The sequence below is a fragment of the Ixodes scapularis genome, unplaced genomic scaffold, assembly GCF_016920785.2.
Source record: "Ixodes scapularis isolate PalLabHiFi unplaced genomic scaffold, ASM1692078v2 PGA_scaffold0__279_contigs__length_252992795, whole genome shotgun sequence".
In the NCBI taxonomy this organism is placed as follows: Eukaryota; Metazoa; Arthropoda; class Arachnida; order Ixodida; family Ixodidae; genus Ixodes; species Ixodes scapularis.
In genome coordinates this window covers 137,432,412-137,454,426 of record NW_024609835.1, presented here as the reverse complement: position 1 = coordinate 137,454,426, position 22,015 = coordinate 137,432,412, and the positions used below count along the sequence as shown (strand labels likewise).

At 41.8% G+C, this 22,015-nt stretch overlaps 1 pseudogene; it reads left to right on the top strand.

The window, feature by feature from the left end:
- The window catches only part of LOC120838122, a 105,411-nt pseudogene that overhangs the window by 76,038 nt on the left and 7,358 nt on the right, over window positions 1-22,015 (top strand).

Sequence of the window (22,015 nt, the reverse complement as noted above, 5' to 3'; positions counted from 1 at the left end):
CAGACACCATCGTAAGGTTACTATCATGCCTCGGTTTTTCGTGGGAGCGGTCGCCTCCGGTCTCGCAGGTGACAAAAAGTCATCGGACCACACGAGCCACACCCTCCTTTGATGATGTTCTTGTTCGCGGCTGGCTGTACAGCCGTTGTATGCTCGAAGACAACGCGACCTTTATGTCCCCGGTAACATAGCTACTCGTTGATTGGCATCGTGCCGTCGTCGGTGGTCGTCGAAGCCAACTATATTCCTGCAATAAGGCTGGAGTAAAGCCCCCACACCACATTCCCATTCATGTACCCTACCTCCTTTCTGGCTTGCGCAACGACCAGCTGTGACTAACGTCGTCAACAGCGTTCTTGCTGTTACAAATCAATCAGCGACGAAAAACACCATCACTTCCATTTCAGCCAAAAGTAGGAGCCGAGTTTCTCATCTTTCCAAGGATAACACAATCGATTTTTATTGTCACCTCACTGTGCACTTGAGCAGCCGTTGCCGTCACCGAAAGAAGTAGTCCAGTAGCGAAAAATACGTTAATGTGCCAGCCGCGTGGTCGTGCTCGTGGGTCCAGCCAACGTCGCTCAAGTCTCACCGCTTAGTAGCCTAGTAGAACCAGGACGCCGCCGTCTTTTTTGTTCGTGTTTCAAAACTTTCCAAGGGTAAGGTTGTCGTGATTTCGCGTCCCAAATAATCGAGATTAGGCTAGATCATGCGTCATTTTGTCGTCACGGGCCTAAGGCGAATAGTAACTGTTTAGCGACCAACCGAGGTGTTCTAGTTTCTAGAATGTTTCTATGGCAACAATTCAATGTTTCAATGGCAACAAGCCTACATCCGTACTCGTGGTGTAGCCAATGGGAGCACGCGATATCTAGTGGGGGAAATGGTTTGTTTGTATGTTTGCTAATTTTTATAACCACGGTAACTTCAAACGTTTATTAGGCCCATGCTCTCGCCCATGGCTCTCAAATGGCGGTCCGCGGGGGGTTTGAGAATGAAGGTTTAGGCTTAGCTTGTCGTGTCAGGCGAGCTGAGCAACAAGACATTGTAGTTGCATGTCATAAAACGTTTTCTGCATGAACAAACATTTTTTTGTGATATGTTCTTTCTGCATGTAAATAAATCAAGCCTAGTGACTTTATTTTTACAATAGCATTTAATGCCTACTGTAAAAATAGGTTTGTCGTATATTAGTGAGAAAACAATTTGGTCTCGATGGAGCTAACTGAGACCTTCAACCTGCATCAATCGCTTCTACGAGCACGGAGAAAGGTCGGCTGTTTGTGGTCTACCTTTACTCGAGTGACATTTTTGTTTACATCCCCTCATCGTGGTCGGGATCCCCGAAACGACGAGACGACACAATAAGCTATCTGATTGCTGATATACACCCTATTTCATTATTCGTAATGATCAGGCATGTACCGCACTACCACATCAATGAAGTCCAGAATGTAAAACACACGTCGCCCTAGCACCTGACCACCCCTGTCGTGTACGTTGAAGTTTTCTTTCAATGCATAGAGGTGCACCTAATTCCCTTAATGCTTTCTGCTTTCACACTCCCATCTGCACTTTTACTGGGATAGCAACAGGGATACATTGACTCAGGAGATCCGCCCCACGGTGTCGCGTCTATAATGAAAGTGATTATGCAACGGGTATAGAGAAGTTGGGCGAAATATTCTTGCGGTTATTGCCTTGGTAGGCTGTTCAAGTCTCGGTGGTGACAGCTCAAGCAGCAGCCTCAACTGGCAAAAGCTAGCCGTCGTGACGATGTGCGCCATTCAGGGAGTGCACAGAGCAGTGGCTCACTTTGGTGAAGGCAGCCGTCTCCAAAGATTGAGTCCACTCGATGCGGACAGCTACCACCCCCAAGACATCGATGTTTGAAGCGCAGGTTGTACTGACGTAGCGCGGTTGTTCTTGTTTCAGAGAGTTATATGGTGTCGATGAGGTAGTTTCTGTCGTCGGTGTCGTCGCTTAATGATGTTGTGCCACGCGTTTACTCAGTCTTTCTTCTAGGTTCCCAAAATACCATCAAAAGTGCCACTATACGCAGAGGAAAATGCACCCGACGCTAACAACATTGGCTCTTTCAACCATGATTTCAGCCTTATTTGACTCGAAGCACCGAAATAAATAAGTAGAAACAGAACACTTCTCGCCAAGTTATATTTTACGCAAATTAAGAAAAACGGCAAATTATTTCTAAAATTAATGAAGTAATTTTCTAATCGAATTTTGTTAGCCAAGGATTTTGTCTTCTTTATTATTCGCTCCCTCTGACGCCCAGAAAAGCGGCAGAGGAAAAAAAAAAAGTAGGGATTTTAGCGCTGCGCGGCGGGACATCCGCGCCCTATGTAGAAAGTCACATCATTCTGGCATGGGTTTTCTTTGTCTCGCGTGAGGCCGGGATTGCCAACTTAATAGCTGGGAGAGAAGAAGCGTTCGGGATCTAGGCTCCGCCCCTTCTTCTTCGATACGTCACAACTCGATTAATACCCTATTGCGACCAGAATAGCACCCCCGCCTTTTTCACTGTGTCACTGACTACCTGACTACATGTTAAGCAGTTCAAACGCTGTTCGCTTGCAAAAGGAAGAAAAGTACCCCCCCGCCCCCCAACGGCGCTTAATTATTTGTTTATTCTTTCTTAGCTCCAAGTCCAGCGTTGCCTCTGCATCCTGCATTTTTCAACAAAGCAATAATGCCGGTACAAAATAAAGGGAAAACCAAAGAGCCTGCTTGTAAATAGACCCAAAGTTGAAACAATCTTTCAACCCCGGTAAGATAATTTATCACTTCCTCTTGGAAGCACACTAGAGGACGGTTTGGGAAGAAATGGCGGAAGAGAAAAGGAAGAGGAGCAGGAGGCGGCGCTGAAATGCGACGCTCTCATGAATCAAGGCAAGAAATTGCTCACTCTGCGTTTTCGCGCTTCGGGAAGTCCGGCCCAGGCGTGTGGAGCGAAAAATCCGGGCGTGTTTCGATTTACATTCATTAGCAATGCTAATTACGCAAATTCAAGAATGGTCTCCATGTTTACTTTTCTTTTTACTTACGCTGCTTTTACGCAATAAGTCGTCATTATTTGTTCCTTATCAAGTTGCGAGAGGTTTGAATAGAGATGGCTGAGCAGACCATTCAATAATTTTCATACCCCCAGGCTTCTCTAGTCTGAAGTCAATTTTTTTCTTTCTTTTTAGTTGGAGATGTGCACCTATTTTTTTTACAGAATTTGTCGGAAATTTATTTATATATATATATATATATATATATATATAATATATTACTCTTAATTTGCCTGCTTATAAGAACAAAAGTTCACACCTAGACAAAACGATGTCCGGGTTATTCTTCTGAGAGAATACGCTTGTAGGCTCCCTACCTGCTACATGCCGTAAGTAACTTCATAATCTTTTCAGCTGAGAAAGCTCGAAATCCTTGAAAGACTCTGTCGCTTTTCTTCCTCCCTTTTCGACTTCAAAAGAAGGCTTTTTCCAATTTTATTTTTAAAAGCAAGCAAATAATTTTTCTTTATTGTTTTTGCTTGAAGCCAAAAAGGACCTCGTTATATTTCTCTCGATTCCAGGGGGTCCCAAGTCGTAGCTTCGTCGCTTTTATTACTTTTTTCTTAGAAGAAGAAGGCAGTAAAATAAAGAAGAGATAACGCAATTCACCGTAGGTATCTCATCTTATATCTATTTTCGTTACTAATTTTTTTTAAAGCTTTTATGCCCCTTATTTTCAATTCGTCTTTTTCAATGTAACTTGAGCAGCCTCTACGTTCGATCCCGTCATGGAAAAGGTTATCTGTTACCAGAATAATCGAGCGGGCCTTTGACATGGTAAAAGAGCGCGCAGAAATTCCACGTCAAATCACCAACTAAATTTAAATTACAACTTCACTACGTGGCCTTTGTCTCCTTTTGTCTCTTACTCACTTTTTATTTACCTAATTTTATAAATATACTACACGAATGAAAATCAAAACGATTATCATACGAGGCGCTGTCGGCGAGCCACTTTATTTGTGTTTCTTTTTGCCAATGTTTTCTTGATAATGAATTAATAGCTTCCTGCGACGTGCGGGCTCCTCAACGTGCTATGGTCGTCTACATTCACTGAAAGGACAAGAAGTGCTGAGGGAGTCTTCGGGAGATCGGTGGCCGAGGAGGCTAGCGCACAGCAGTCCGGAGCACGTGGAGTGAAAGCTCGCGCTGCAAGACCTAGGGGTCCTGTGTTCAATCCCCACCCTTGCCCGTTTTGATTTGTATGAGCATCGTACTGGCGTGTGGTCGTGTATCACTACAGCGTGGTGCACGTTAAAGACCCCAGGCTAGCGGTTGTACCGCACTGGCTAAGTTGTTCATCTACAGCTGAGAGACAATTCGACCGTTCAGGCAGACTAAGTTCAGGCTGTATAAACATACACACACACACGCACCAAGGGAGTCTTATGAACGGTTAAATTCCTGCGAGCGCTCCGCGCTTCCCGCCGTGCTTTGGCTGCTCACGCGCGCTCCAGGTGCACGAGGCACCAGAGGCAAGATCGCGCCGAAGGTGGGAAAACTGAAGCTCCTTCTCAACCGTACTCAGCTTGTCAGTAAATAGTATATATAAAAAGAAAAAAAAAGGACGATTGTTTGTTTTGTCTAGTGAACGAGTTCGGTACCGCGGTTAGCCCACAGAGCAAAGTATCATCTCTACGCCGACAGCAGCGCTACAACTGCACTTCTCGGTCGGGAGATACTCTGTTCCATCCACAGCACACTCTCCTTCCCCCTGTAGGAACGCAGGATAGCACTGCTGCGAACTTACAGTTGATACTCGGCTCCGTAGGTTGAATCGTGGCACCGTTGTCGCCCGCGCGATCTTAACACTTCCCCCGTCTGACGCAAAAAAAAAAAAAAAATATTGTACGTGTTTCTGCTAAAAAGAGGACTTTGCAGCGTCTGGTGTTGTTCCGAAACGGAAAATAAAAAAAGATAAGCCGGTTGCGATAATTCAAACCGAGGAAATATGTCTAAAAGCCTTAAATTAACCTACAAACAGAAACGACATTGCTCTTTTTGTCGCTTTTATTATATTAAAGTGTTTTCAGTTGAATAGGCCATGATTTATTTTAACAATAAACGCAGACGAATGACAGAGAGTGATCATGTATTCTTGCCTGGGGATAGATACTTCGTAGTTGTAATATTAATAGTATTATACTAAAATATAATATCAAATACTTTAATTTCCTTCGCTGAAACGTAAGTGTTCACTTTAGCTTGAAAAAAATAAAATCACAAAAAGTTATAAGAAGGTTGGAACTACATCAAAAGCCAACTTCTAAAACTAAGCATAAAAGAGTTGTTAAAATTTGGGGGTTTACGAGCCAAACCAACGGCGGGCATCTGGCACGCCCCAGCGGAGGACTGAGGATTAATTTCGACCACCTGGGGATCTTTTGACGTGCAACCGAAAGCTCGGTTACACGGCGTCTTCTCCGCAATAAGCCTCCGTCAGATTGCGGGCACCTCGGCCGGGATTCGAACCCGCCACATGGGAATCCGTAGGCCGACGCTCTCGCCTCGGAGCCACCAAGGAGGTATAAAAAAATTGTTACACGGGCAAGAACTCCCACGTGCAACTAATTCCCGAAAGCCGAAAAGTTGATGAATATAGCTAAACATTGTTTAATAACCTAATAAAATTATAAACCTATTTTATGAAACGCTCGCGTTAACAAGTAACATAGCAACAAAATAAAACATAATTATTAAATAATATCAGAAGAAGCGCATAATCACAAAAGCCAAACGAAGGTCATTTCCCAATGACATGTGAGTATCTCGAATAGTAAACAAATCAAGACCTTATTCGTCCTTCTTCTTTCATAATAATCGTACCCACATTCTGGACTGAGGCCACGTGCTTAACTTGATTGCTATCACTCCAGTAAACAACAACAACAACAAAAAAAATACAAGATAAACGATCTGATCTGTTTTCGAGCAGATCTATCCCGACAGAAAATTGCGAGCTTGCGATTGAAGCTACCCGCATCACGAGAGCACCACCGTCTCCCATTCTTACAAAAAAAGAGAAAAAAAAGAAAAGAAAAAACATATAGAACCAAGTAGCGAGTTAGCCCTCCCTGCTGTCCACGACACAATAGAAGAAGCGAGCTCTAGTGCAAAGAGGGAGCTGCGAGTGAAGATGGAGTCTTAGGAAACCTACCATGTAAAAGGAACCAGCGGAACACCTTCAACTGAGATCAGTTTCTGAAGCGAAACGATTGTTTAATTATGTGTCGTCTCACGCTCCGCCTGCTGCCGGCCTATGCATGTGTAAAACAGCCTTTTACATGTCTCGAACTGTCATACAGTATTTAGACATCTAGCCTCGCTTTCACTGCTAAATATGATAACACACCGTTGCCCGAAACTGACCCTATTCGCTGAAGAAGTCTTATAACTTATTAGCTCTGAGAAGCATTCAATAACATGCATCATTTCATTGCGGCTGTTCCGCCGTAGCTTCTTTATTATTATGAAATTCTTAATTTTTCTTATCAGTAGCTTCTTGACTGCGCTTTCTTTAATTTCAACATTCCATTAAAAATATCTTTAGTTACAACTAAATGGGACATAGTCCGGTAACATTGTCATACATCTTGCGTATTGCGTAAAAGATGTAAAATATTTATAAAGAAAAGAGAATATTTTGAAGACACGGAACTCACCAATAATTATGGTAGAGTGTACGATGGTATGTGCACGCTCGTCAGTGCACATAGCTACATCGGAAGGTCATTTTGTAATATCATGTCTTTAAAAAGGGTTGATTTGTCAGTAGTGACAATTTTTATTCATCCTCAAGCCTTGTTGTTCATGTTATATGACCGAGAACAAACGATTAAGTACAGTATATGGCCGAAACACTGAACAAAATAAATCTTGAGTAATATTTTACTAAAACTAATCCATACACGTAGTTCACGCTCGAAGGGATGTAGTTTGTTAACAGTAGATATCTTAATCGTCTGAATTTCTAATTGCGTGTTTGTTTTATTTTTTTCCGCATCAAATGGGCAATATTTGAGAATAACCTTGGTCCACTGTTGGTTTTAGCTTCTTGGAACAACATGGAGACCACTCAGCTATAAAACTAAGAGTCCAGTGTACAATGAAAAGTTATAGGCGCAAACTTGCCACCTTGCCGAGTGAAAAAGGCACGTATGAAACTCACCAACGTTCAGACTGACAGCTGCCAAAAAATGCATGTGAAGTAATGTAGACCTATGTGCAGTAGGTGTTCACAATCGCTGCTTTTCGTTCTTACGCTTGCTGTAAACGCCTTGAGTTTAAAGTTAGGTCAACCATTTTTTTTCTTGAAATAATTCTAAGACGGAGGTTATCAAATTCAAAAAATGTCATCTTTTTTATGTTTGTTTCAAACGTTTTTTTTTTTATTTCTTGTGGTTTTAGCGATTTGGTATCTTGGAATTGGAGTCTTTACTAACCTTGGGAATAATTTACGCCATTTCACTTTCGTCCCTAATGTATTTTTAGTACTTTGTATGCTATTACTTAATCATTTAATGTATTGTATATATATATATATATATAAACCGGGATAAAAAATTGTGATTGACTGAAGAAGGGCCTGACAGGCCCGGAAACACTTCGCATCGCGTCATTCTGTCGCTCGTGACGCAGCTTTTAAGGGCAATCCTTTTTGATATATATATATATATGTATATATATTCACTGACACTGAAGTACTTGCGTCTGTGTCGGCTGTTTCGAATTGCATATAGCATATTATATCGACTAACGCTGTCTGAACGTCTTAAAAAAGTATTTTCTTTTATATCGCAACTTTTTCCTTCGAAAATATTATTGCATATATAGAAGAGTACGTGGATTTATGAATTTGAGCTATGCTTGTCGGAATAATAACCCGGGAAATATATTATTTTACACAAATCCGTTAATTAGTTAATTCCACACTTTTCTAAATCGGGTGCTTCAAAGTACATAACCAATTAGGTAAATCACGATCATATCGCTATATTCACATTTCAGTAACGCAGTACTCGTTTGAAACCAACGTTTAATATTCTTGAACTCTCCTGCGACGTTATTTATTTCGAGAAAATATTTTAATCTGATGTTTTGAAGTCGTGTTGGTGTCTGCGGTGTGAACAATTTTTCGATAGACGAAGGTCAAGCTGTATGTGAACACTTGAAATAAGTATAGAATAGACCCTTCCGGAAAATTTCAGGAGACCTTGCAACGAGGGGAATTGTGGGGCTGTTTGGACGTACGCACGGTGCTGGCTCGAACGCTTCGTATATCTTGGTAGCGGCGCGATTCATTCTTTCCTATTGTTATGAGCTGAGAACACCCCAAAATAATTAAGCGAACAAAAGAGATGGTTATCGAATATTCTTTGTTGCGGTTCTTTCGCCTTCCATGCGTTTTGAAATCATCACCTTTTCAAGCCAACGTAAACCTCGTCTTCGCTTCTTGGATAATTTCACAGGCCGTCCATGCGAACGTCACACTGAGTAATGCAGACGCCGGGGCTACAACACATTTCCGGAAATGACTATTGCAAAAATAAACAACCGGAAGCATTTATCTCTAAAGTAGCATACCGCAAGGAATAAAGTATTTAGGAAGCGATCGCCTAAATTTGTTTAAAACATATCAAAGTAACCTAATAAAATATTTCTTGACCGGGAGGAACTATAATTGTAAAATAAATTAGTTTTGGTAACGTGCACAAGACTGGAAACACCAAGATGTAAAAACAGCAACGCCGCCATGACACTAAATTATACGTTGGAAGATGTTCTGGATGTAGAAGTCTCGTACAATACAGAAGAGCTAAATATAACGGTGCGAGTAGTGAATATTAAATTGTAAGCAATGAAACAAAATACTGTTGTGTAGAGTGCATGACAGCCTGAAAAAAAAAATAATTTGTCCGGGTTTTGTATTGCCTCACTCAGGCGTGATTTTGTTTCATTCGTGTTTCCCAAACTTTTTTCTTTTAGAGAAAGAATATAAATTTTATATATTGAAATTTTAACTAAAACTTAACAATCTAGTGCCAGCAGTGTGTAACAATAAATTTGATGTGACCTACGCTAGTCTAGTGCATGCAGCTCCTCTGGTTTTGCCGATGGACAACGAACCACGAAGATTTGATTAATAAAAATTAGCGTCAAGCCCTACTGACATACAAAAAATGCTATTTTTTTTACTTTAAAGAAAGCCACAAATGCTTTGTTTCTAAAAAAAATTGGTTTATTTTATAAATATATTTTAATATCGTTTCTGGGAAACGATACGTGAAAACTTGAATCTTCACGCAAACTCAGAACAAATCATGCTTTTATAAACCTATCTACTAATTTGTTTCTATGTTATAGTGACTTAGAAATCGACAATACATTTTCAGGCCCCATTATACTGATATGGGTGGCAATATTATATTAATCTTATGTGTATGAGTGCACAGCAGACACTACAAGTTTGCGAGAAATCCATCGAAAATTGTTCACCGCTAAATTATACGCTTACATGCTTCAAATTAAATGGCCGATTTGAAATTATACAATTGATCGTGCTTTAAACAACCTATATTTGGTTAAGCCTCGAAGTACAGTGATAAACAGAGGACTCCCTTTTGCTTCTTGCTTCAAAACAACGCTCCGCGAACATTTATTTTCAGTGTAGATAAAGCGTCGGCATTTGCTCGAGGTCTGGCGCTCAAGCGCTGGAAATAATGGTTTCGGTTCTTGACATATATTTTTTTCTTTCTCTATAAATAATTTCTGTGGCTAATATTTTGCGTCTCGCGCCAAATGTCCAGACCAAAATGGAGCGATGAAATGAGAATCGAGCGTTATCGCGAGGGATCGTCGACGCGTTTGCATTAATAAAAAAGCGATGACTAATGCAAACTATCGGCTGATTTCCCCGAGGAGAATAGAAGCAGTGTTTTGTTTTTGATATTCTTAACACCTTTTTATTTGTTTACCCTAGTTGCCGAACTACTTTTCTTTTGTAAAATGCTTGGCGCTCAGAATTAATTACCGAGAACGCAGTTCGGCGCCTAATTATTTAAAATAAAAATATGAACCAAACGAAATAAAAAGAAAAAGTCTTCAAGTCTCTTATTTTTTTATTTATGAAATTTAAATTTTTTTTCTCCAAATTTCGGTGATTGAGTTTTTTTTAAATTTATATTTAACGTAAACTAATGAAAGACTTTAACGTCTTACAAATTTAGTTTTGCATTTCTAGTCGCCGCGTGTTTAAAATCTTATCTTTTTTGGTTTTCCATGGCAAAAAATGTGTCTATCATGTCCTGCCTTACCATATATAGTCCATATATCCGAATAATGATCCGATCACTCTTTATATTATCTAGGCATGCAGTTATGACGCGAAACTTTTCGTTTATAAGTTCTACTTGTTAGTTTCGTGCAACCGTAATCCGCATAATATGTAGAATGAACACGCTATTTAATGAAAATATAAATCTTCCCGGCCATTGACGCCATTTTGATGCGCTAAATTCTACGAATTTGAGGCGTCTATTTGCACGTAGCGAGCGCGTAAGTACACTCGTCAAACTTAAATGCGTACTATAAATTAAAAACAAATTTACATACATGTGCTACTACTTTGAAAACAAATACACGCACGTACGCGAACAGCGGTTAGAAATTAGCAAATACACGAACACGTGCCCACACATGCGCTCGGGCAGAGAAACGGAGGTGCAGTGCTCAAAAATAACGTCCTATCCGGGATACAGACCTGTTCTTCGAAAGACAATTCGTAGCAGGTCAACTGGTAGCAGGGCAGTTCGTGACATAGGGCATTTCGTGATAGAGCAATTTGACGCTGTGGCAGTTCCTCAGACTATTGAAGAAACTAAGTTTTTCCGTGCCACTATTTTAGCGCCGAGAATATAGAATCTAAATGAAAAACTTCGGATGACGACCTATTGACACAAATGTTTGGAGTCTCTTATGGCTGGTAGAATCGCTGTTACTTTCACAATAGACGCCGTTTGATTTCCCGGGACTCCAACACGATCGTGTACGAGTCATCCCGATTAATAATCACACGACAGCGGCATTTGTGCAAGTTTGTCAAACGTTGCATATGTAACGGCCCCAATATAATTTTGCAGAGAAACGTCAGTCGTGCATCACCGAATACCTGGATGTTCCTGGAGTCGCTCAAGAAAGAGCAGGCACCGGTCAAAATGAAGTTGAGCCAAGGCGCGAGCGGAATCGTCTCGACCAAGGTGTCGAGGATTTAAAAAGCACGGGACAACCGCCTTCAAGCGATACTTTGACGCTACGACGGAACTGACAGCACAGACACCCTCGAGGCGTGCGCCCGAAACATTTCACAACGAGTAATTGTATCTATCGAGGTACAAAGATAATTTTTAAATACAATGTTTTTTGACAAACTTGCTTATTTGCCGCTTATCTTCCGACGAGTTACTGGGACGACTCGTGCCTTGATTGGGTTCGAGTCCTGAAAAACCAGGCAGCGTCTATTGCGAAAGTAACAGCGATCGAATCAGTCGTTAAAAGAGTCTCCAAACATTTGTTTCAATAGGGCCTGAGCCGAGGTTTTTTGTTATTTTAGAGCAATATGCTCGGCACTAGGAAAATGTCACAAAAAGCAAAGTTCTTTCAATAGACTCACAAACTGTCACCGTGACAAATTACCCTATTATGAAATGCAGAAACTTGGCTCACAGATGATATCTCAAACTCGGAACTAACCATACACCCCTCACATTTTATTTTTCGTAATGACAGAGCAGGCCGAAAGGGAGGTGGTGTGCTTGTAGCAGTCAAAAAGACATACCGCATTGATTGTTCTGATACTGTTTCAAACTTTGAAGCCGTTTGGGTTAGAATAAAAACGCCTACCATGTTTATTATTGTAGTTGCTTGTTATAAGCCCCCAAGTGTTCTGGATTTTGCTCCGCTACTTCATGTTTTTTTGGAGTCTCTTATTCTTTTATACCCAAATGGTGTACTTGTTATTTCTGGTGATTTCAACTACCCTGAAATTAAGTGGTTCATTCTGTCCGATAAAATACCATTTTTATCGTGGCAAAACCTTCCAAAACAGTCTCGCGATTTCGTTGACGTTATATACTCTTTTGCGCTTTCTCAATTTGTTAATAAACCCAGTCGTGGTGAAGCCATGCTTGACCTTTCTTTATTTCAAAACCCGATCTAGTTGCAAATGCTGTGTATATGGAACCATTAAGTGATCACATATCTATTAATGTTGAAGTTTTTACTCCATCATGTGAGCAACCTCTTCGGGCAAAAACAATTTCCAGACACTCTAGGGCAAACCTCGACGCTATTAACAAACACTTTTCGCGAATTTCAGCTTGGTTTTTAGAACTTGACTCAAGGTATCTGAATGAAAACTGGCTTTTGTTTAAGTGTAAACTGCTTGAGTTGTGTGACAAATTTATTCCGAAAGTAACCATTCACACGTCGTTTTCGAACTCGTGGTTTTCAACACGTTTGAAGAGGTTTAATAGGTTTTTTCGTGCCGCAAAGGCGTCTCAGACTGCTATTTCATGGTTAAAATAAAGAGTGTTATTTAACTTGCAAATATAAAATAAAAAATGCGAAAAATATGTTTTTTAACTATGATCTTTGTAATATACTGAAAACAGACCCCAAAACGTTTTGGTCCGCTGTGAATTCAAGGCAGGTAAAGAACTCGGTCAGCTTGACTGACGCCTCTGGAAAAAGTTTACAGACCACAGAGTCTTGTGGGCTCTTTTGTACTTTCTTTAGTGAAGCGTTCACTGATGAATTTTTTCCATTACCCTCTTACTGCCCAGAATATTATATAACCACCCAATTGGATGAGATGATTCTGACAAATCACAGAATTTTAAAATTAATATCAAATTTACCACCTAACTCCGCTCCCGGTCGTGACCCTATAACTACAAAGTTTCTAAAGATTACAAGTGACATATCTAATGTGCGCTTATCCCGCATATTTCAAAAATCTCTTGACTATGGTGTTGTTCCGGCTGACTGGAAATCTGCAATGGCTGTCCCGATTTTTAAAGATGGCACAAAAGATGTCCCTACCAATTTCAGACCCATATCTCTAACCTCTGTTGTAAGTAAATTGATAAAACATGTCGTTTATTCTAATGTAATAAATTATTTATGTGTAAGCAATATACTCTTTACACACCAGCACGGTTTCCGGCGGTCGCACTCCTGTGAATATTAGCTTTTTGAATTTTTAACGGACATCCACAATAACCTATATAAAAAACATGAGACTCATGATATCTTTATTGATTTAAAAAAAAGCGTTCGATACAGTCCCACATTGCCATCTTATCTAAAAATTAAAGGCACTTAAAGTAGAAACGTCCGTTATAGACTGGATTGAAAATTTCCTTTCAAACGGAACACATAACGTTGTTATAGACAACAATTGTTCTTGAAAGGTTAAAACAGCGCAAAAAACGACGGACAAGCTAAAGAAGGACACGGACAGAGCGCTGACTCGCAACTAAATCTTTACTGGACTCAACGGGGCAATATATACGCACAATTGAGAACAAAAAGAAGAAAATCAGCATAAAAAACACTCAAGACAAAGCACAAAAAACGAAGTATCACCTCTAGAAAGACAAACAAAGGCACGCGCTACAACCAAGCTAATCAAGTGGCCAGAAAATGAATCTCCTTCTTTGTTAAGGCAAAGGAAGGGCTGCTGACGCACATGACTCCCAATCTGTCTATTTCTAGGGCCTCCAAAATTTCACGTGTCAGCTGGTCCCGGTGATATTTAACGACCTCGCACTGTTGGAACTGAGGCAGGCAGCTGCAGTCACGGCAATGTATGCCAATGTGACCGGAAGCAGTTAAAGATACGTTGTGAGCATGTTCCCTCAGCCTTTCGTTGAGACAGCTACCTGCCTGGCCGACATAACGCCTGCCGCAAGACAGAGGGAGGGAATACACAACTCCCTCAGCGCAGGTGACGTAGCGATTGCGATGCTTCGTAGTGCAGGCCCTCGCCTCCCTATCAGAGGGATTAACGGCTCGGCACAATCTAGAAAGCTTGTCAGGAGCGGTGAACAAGACGTCCACATCACACCTGCCCGCAATACGTTTGAGGTTATGGGTTACGCCATGCATATACGAAATGACGGCGAATTTTTCTACTGCTGAAAGGGATATCGCTCGTCTCAGGCCGTTTTGCTTTCTTTGAGCAGTGACTCAGCAACAGCTGAGTCACTGCTCAAAGATCTTGCATCGCCCCTGTTCTTAGCGACTTATTTTTAGCAAGCATTGATCGCATCATTCTAGAACACCTTGAGGGTACCAAGGTTGCAAGCGTTTTCCGCTATGTAGAAGATTTTTTAGTCCTGTTGGAAACTGACGTCTTGTACTTTCATTCATCGATGACTCATATTTTAAGCATCTTTTCTAACTGTCTTTCGCCACTTGTTTTAACTCATGAAGTGCCTGTAGCCGGATGGATAAGATTCTTAGATTTAACATTAACAATGTGCCCGGACCATATATGCTCGGCTAATGAACCTCGGGCCGGCAAGCCTCTTCTGCTCTTTGAGTCTGCTCATTGAAAAATTGTAAAACGTGCAATCGCGAAGACAGGCTTTGCGAAGGTCTTGCTTTCACAAAGTTCAACCTAGCTTCGATAAGCAAACTGAACGCCTCACTGTCGCAGGGTTCCCCTCGCACGTGTTGACAGCTGTTGCTGAGTCACTGCTCAAAGAAATCAAAACTTGGCCTGAGACGAGCGATATCCCTTTCAGCAGTAGAAAAGGACGAGAAAGAAGAAAATTCGCCGTCATTCCGTATATGCATGGCGTGGCCCATAACCTCAAACGTATTGCGGGCAGGTGTGATGTGGACGTCTTGTTCACCGCTCCTGACAAGCTTTCTAGATTGTGCCGAGCCGTTAATCCCTCTGATAGGGAGGCGAGAGCCTGCACTACGAAGCGTCGCAATCGCTACGTCACCTGCGCTGAGGGAGTTGTGTATTCTCTCCCTCTGTCTTGCGGCAGGCGTTATGTCGGCCAGACAGGTCGCTGTCTCAACGACAGGCTAAGGGAACATGCTCACAACGTATCTTCAACTGCTTCCGGTCGCCTTGGCATACATTGCCGTGACTGCAGCTGCCAGCCTCAGTTCCAACAGTGCGAGGTCGTTAAACATCACAGGGACCAGCTGGCACGTGAAATTTTGGAGGCCCTAGAAATAGGCAGATTGGGAGTTATGTGCGTCAGCAGCCCTTCCGTTGCCTTATCAAGGAAGGAGATTCATTTTCTGGCCACTTGATTAGCTTGGTTGTAGCGCGTGCCTTTGTTTGTCTTTTTAGAGGTGATACTTCGTTTTTTGTGCTTTGTTTTGAGTGTTTTTTATGCTGATTTTCTTCTTTTTGTTCTCAATTGTGCGTATATATTGCCCCGTTGAGTCCCGTAAAGATTTAGTTGCGAGTCATTGCTCTGTCCGTGTCCTTCTTTACCTTGTCCGTCGTTTTTTGCGCTGTTTTAACCTTTTAAGAATGCCCTACCAACTCGCCCAGGCTTCAACTTTAGCAACAATTGTTCGTCTCAAAAACTTGTTAAATTGGGCCGGGGTACCGCAGGAAACCGTGCTGGGTCCATTGTTGTTTCTAATTTACATAAATGACCTGCGGGATCTTCTGAATTCTCCTATTAGATTATATGCGGACGACTGCGTGATTTATGGAAAAATAATGAGTGTAACCGACTGTACCCTTTTGCAAAATGACTTGTCACAAATTCAAGCATGGTGTCGAGAATGCCAAATGGAGATCAGTGTTGACAAAACAAGATTTCTTCACTACAAAAAAAAAAAAACATTACTCAGATTGACTATTCACTTGCTACCATATCAATTGAAGCTGTAACATCCTACAAGTATCTTGGCATCAACGTTAACCCCAACTTATCATGGGAGCTTCATATAAACTACATATCTGCGAAAGCAAACAGAAGTTTGGGATTTTTAAAGCGCCATCTCTATAATACCACGCAAGAAACAAAGCTCATTGCATACAATTCTCTCATCCGTCCTCAACTCGAGTATGCATCCATTGTCTGGAACCCCCTCAGTGGTATCTGGAAGAAAAATTGGAAGCTGTACAGAACCGGGCTACACGTTTCATTCTCCACAATTATCAGCCTACAAGTGTTACCGCAATGAAAGCAAAATTAAACAACCCTCTTTTAAAACACAGAAGAAAAGTATCACGTCTTACCCACCTGCACAATATATATTATAATTTTCCTTTAAAAAAAGATAAATACTGCCCTCCGGCCACCCACATCTCCCCCCGCACTGACCATTCACTCAACATTCAACTGACTACACCTAGGACGAACCTATTTAAATTTTCTCCCTTACAATTGGCTATTACTGATTGAAACAACTTCCCGGAACCTATTGTGAGCATCACAGATTGCAATAACTTCCGAACTGCCATTTCCTCTCTCGTCACCACCTAGCGTCCTGTTTGCACGTGTTCATAAACATCCTAGTCTTTTTTTTTTGTGTTATCTTGAGTGTTTAAATTTGCCCCCCCCCCCCTTTTATGTAAAGCCCCCTGTGGGCATTTAAGGTTTAAATAAATGAAATGAAGTGAAATTAAATGTGACAAACTGCCTTGCTACCAGTTGACCTGCTACGAATTCTCTTTCGACGAACAGTACCACATAAGCACGCACAGCCAGATACGTGTATTATCACACGAATATGTGCAGATACGTACAAACACTGAGATGTATGTGCCCTCCCTCACGCGTATATACCCATAGGCATACACATACGTTCACACATATGGATGTACACGCAAGCATACCCACACACATAGGCACTCAAACGCAAAAACATACAAACTGGCACGCACACACACACGCATACATCTGGTCGCAACAGTCTATTAGTCTCCACAATCTTCATTAATTGACACAATGTTGCACCTCTGAAAGCCTTTATTATGTCTTCTGTGGTGTGCTTCAACTCTCCCTAGAGTATTTTCAGAGACAAAGGAAAAATAAATCCCCGCCAATCTGAATATACCTACCACACTGTCTCGCAAACATTGAGACATCATATTCTATTTTGACTTGACACGAAGCGTGTGGTTATAAAAAAAACGCGGCGAAGACCTTTAAGACTGCTTACGTGTAGGAATGCGAAAGCATTTTAGTCCCGCGGGTGAAATGTTTTCGGGTATTGTTTCTACAGGTGTTAAAGTTGTTTCTGCCGGTATTGCATTCGGTGCGCCTCCTTAGATGTAGACGCTGCTGCCAATGTCGAAGCCGTAGATGTAGACGCGGTCGCCTCACAGTCCATCGCACGCAGCACACAACGAGGACAGATGAAGTCCGAAGCGCAACTGACGCTCCGGAGGCAGCACGCCGCGTCTTCCTTTTGCACACGGCGCTGCAGTGGTGACATCACGCTTCCCCACTGCGCAGGCGCGGCGCCCCCGCCGGCTTCACGGCTTCCGTGACGAAGCATCTGCGTTGTTGCGCTTTTCTTTGCGTTTTATTTCTGAGGCGCGTCCACCTTCAGCTTGAGCGGCGTGTGCTTGACGACGTAGTTTTATGGCCGCCTTTCGGGCACAACGCCGATGCCGTCTTTTTTCGTAATGAGACATGTAAGGCGTTCGCCTTAAAAATTGGATGGCCGTTGTGATCCTGAGATAAGGAGAAAAAAAAAATAACGGACGAGGCGACAGAAAATTTTATTTGAGATTTTATGTCGTCTTGCCCGTTATTTTATTTCATCTTGACTCAACGTTGAAAAATTTAAAGAGAGGAGGAGGCTAGAACGCGCGACGACGCCTGAACGCAGAGCTCTGGTTGGTACTATTAGTGGGTAGACCTAAAGCTAGCAAGCTTTGCCTCCACCCCAGTCGTCGAACATTAGAACGCTGAACGCGGGCGTCCGGTGTTTGACTTTCGCATTCGAACGTGTACGACGAGTGCAGTGGAGCCAGAGGCAGCTAGCTTTAGGCCTCCTAATCGTTCCAACCAGAGCAGGAAGTTCTGACGTCCCGTCTCGTCTCCTCCCCTCCCTCATTTTACTGGCGCCTTGCTGAGAGTTCTTGAATTACTCTTGTCCTGGTAAATGGCCACTATGCACGAAACATGGCCGCGTTACAAAAGAATTTGCAAAGCAAGTTATTTTCTAGATGAGAAAAAAAATAATAAGGAAACGCTGTACAAGTACAAATAAGAGATATCCCTAGAAAGCTGCATGCGCAGGTTTCGAGTGGCTTACTGATTTCCGCGTAATGGGGCGTTAGCACTCGCGGGTTCGCGAGCGGATCTGCGAAGGCGTAAAGTGGATTTTGGAGCCGTGTGACCGAATCGACTCGCAGAAAATCTAAAGATGGGTCCCGGACATATCATACTTTCCGCCAGCGACGAGTAAATTTCGCCACCTCACTCAAAAATTGCCTTTCCGCCTGCGCGGGTCCGTCCGCGAACCCGCAAGTGTAAATGCGCCATTAAAGCATTTCATTCCTGTTCCGCTGGGTTATATTAGCGTATTGAAGGGCTCTGGTTATAGCAAATAGAAAATGTTAAGATTCTCGAAATTCTGGATATCCTGTAACCAAAGTGCGGGCCAACAAAAAAACAAAACAAAAAACATTGACACTTACAAAAAAGAAAAACACAAGAAACAGTATAGCTTAAATGTGTGTTAGGAGAGACTAGGCTAGAAGTACCGTTTTTTCTAATAGAAACAGCGCACTTTAGAAGCCCTAGCTGTTTTTTAATGCGCAAACGGGAAAACGTAGAAACCAGAAATGGAGGAAGAAATTTCCATTTATTAGTTCCTTCGAAACGGGCTTTTTAGATGTTCAGCTGTAGCCGACCTTTCAGGAAGGTCCACGAAATGTGGCAAATCGTGAACACAGAATGAAAGAGACTTTCAGTCGTTTGATCCCGAAAAGCTTCGTACCCATACTTACTGGCGTCATGGAGTAGAAAGTCAAACGTATAAAAATAAAATAATAACGGGGTACGAAGAATGTTTATTTGCGTATCTCGTTAGAGGTCTAAAATTCGTTTCTTTTTCAAATCTGAGTTCTGACCCCATATGGTGCTGAAACATCTTTTTGGCTACGCTCGAAAGGTTTCTTGCGGTGTCAATCTTAGTTTTGCTTCCTTTGACACTTTTTCTATACTTTCTATTCTTTACTAACATAAAAATGTCAATAAAAAAAAAAGTTTTTTTTTTGTAGTAACTTGAACATGCAGGTCTAACGTTGAAACGCCTTGTATAGTGACTATGAATTTATATTTATTACGAAATGCTATAAAATAAACCAATCAAGAACAAAAAAAAATATTTTAAAATGTAAAGTTTGGATATTTTTTAGCTTAGCCTAATACAAGTAAGATACTTATGTTTACTTTTTTTATTCTTTCTCAAAACCATTTTTGTTTCTTCCGGTGGAGACCTTCGATTGAACCCACTTTGTATGCGCCGAGAAACTGACGGGGACGAGGAGACGAGAGGGAGCGGAGCTGTCAGAACGCCGAGCTCATGTTCGAATGTTTATTGGGTAGGACTCAAGCCAGCTGTCTTTGTCCCCACTGCACTCGTCGAACGCGTTCAGATGCGGAAGCCAAGTGCCGAATGACAGCGTTCCGCGTTTCAAGGCGTTCGACAAGTGCGGTGGAGGCAAAGACTGCAAGCGTTAGGCCTACTAATCATTCCAATCAGAGCTCGGCATTCTGACACCCCCGCGCCCTCTCGTCTCCTTTTCCCCATCGTGTTCTCGGCGCATGCGTCAGGGGGGGGGGTTAAATATTTGTAAGTTATTATTGAAAACAATGAGTGTAAAAACAGCTTTATGCTCCCAGATGCGCCATTCAAAGCACTGGATATCAGCAGGCACTCTGGCTAGGTACACTCAATTTCCAGCTCGCCATTATTCGCCCATCTTATTGTGAGTCGCGAGGCGAATTCACAATAAATATTTCGCAAAAGCGTCAAGAAGACGTTTCCAAAAAGTCTAATTTCGCCTTAATTTTTTTTTCTTTTTCACAAAAATTAAACGAACAAAAAAGAGCATCAACTCCCAATATTTTGAGCATAAAGCTTTTCCCGGGGGTGCAATTAGCATGACCGCAATAAAGCCCCTATTCACCGCATTCGGTGGGAGTTGGTACCACGAGGGCGCCACAGTATTTGGTGCCCCAGTAGACTTCCGGTAGTGTATTTATTTCTTCTTCAGTAACACACAGCGATCGGAAAATAAGATTTTCCTTCGGAGAGGTACCTGTAATAGGTTTGTAAGAACCTACGCGCTTTGTAGAACGTAGTACAAATAACAAAAGGATGTGTGACAAAAGGAAAAGAAGAGGAAAACCGGAAGCGCGCAGGGGTCCACCGATAGTGGGCGGCAGCGAGCTTGTTTGCAAGCAAACATTGGTGAATATTCTGGGAAAAGTGGCACGATTCATTCTTCTAGAAATGCTCGAGGCACGTGCCGCGCGCCACTTCTGGGAAATGCATGAAGTCTGAAATCTAGCTCAGTGCTGCGCTGTGCTCTAGCTGTGCCGCCATGATCTTCCCTAGGGCTGCACGTTGCACGTGCCTCGTGCATCGACGAACATTGCGCTACTTTTGAAACATGAAGCAGCTTTAGACCGCAACAGAGCCGTTTATTGGGACAGTTTATCCATTCATTGGTTTGAATAGGCGAGCATCTCGTGGCCAACGACAGGCCACAAAACAGCCCTTAGCGGTGGCCGTGAGCTCTAAAATTGACTCGACTAATTAAAGCCGTCTTAGCGTCGCTAGAGTAAAAAAGTGTAACTCTTAGTGACTGAAAACGTGGCGCGTGCACGGTTTTCGTCAAGTGCATATTCAACGGTAGAATGAACGAACGCGCGTTCCGAACCAGAGCAAACTGCGCATACATGGGTAAATTACTTTCAAAATGTAATTTAATTACAATTACAATTACTTAGCTTCCAAAGTAGTTTAACTACAATTACAATTACTACTACGCAAAAGTAGTTCATTGCAATTACAAATTACTTTTTAAAAGTAATGCAATTACTTTACAATTACTTATTTCTGAGATTTACCCACCTTGGGCCATATAACTGTAAACGAGTTATATGGCCGCTGTATAAATGTCATGCATTCTACTTTCCTTTTATGAAATTTGTTAAATGGATTATAGAACTTAATAGTTTGGAGTAATGAACTCCTCCCTTGTTATATTCTCAAAAAATAGAAAAATAAATGGCGACAAAATCTACAGGTGCTAGTTGAATCTCAGAGCTTATGCAAATGGTATCCAAGTCAAACCAATAAAAAATAAACTTAAAAATAATACAAGGAAACAAATATGCGACAGTACTGGTATCATAAAACTCACGTAAAAATGGCTAATAAGAGACACTTGTAAACGACGTCAAACATTTAAATATACGACAACTTACGAAAACATTTCAGCCACGATGATTCGCTGCCTCTCCCTCTCTGTGGACTTGTAACATGCCGGATGTGGGTAACCGTAGCACGCGAACTGTGGTCGCTTCCACAAAACTAGTGTCGCAATAGCAGCAACTCTATTGTCAGGGATTCTGGGTTAATTCAGTGCACGGTAAAACCCAAAAAGCTCCTGAGGTAGATAATAAATTTAGGATCGTCATGTAGCCAATCATTAGGATAGCAATGATTGTATCGCTGTTATGCGTCTCATAAAAGAAGACCGATTTGAATTTAGCATGGCAAGAACAACCTCGAAAAATTATGATACACTGTAAACGACTTTAGTTTCGCGAATTTCGCGAATCGCCTACAATTCGCGAATTTCGCGAATCTCCTACGATTCGCGAAAAATAAGTCCCGCGAGCAATTCCGGTAAAATGTAAACACATTGG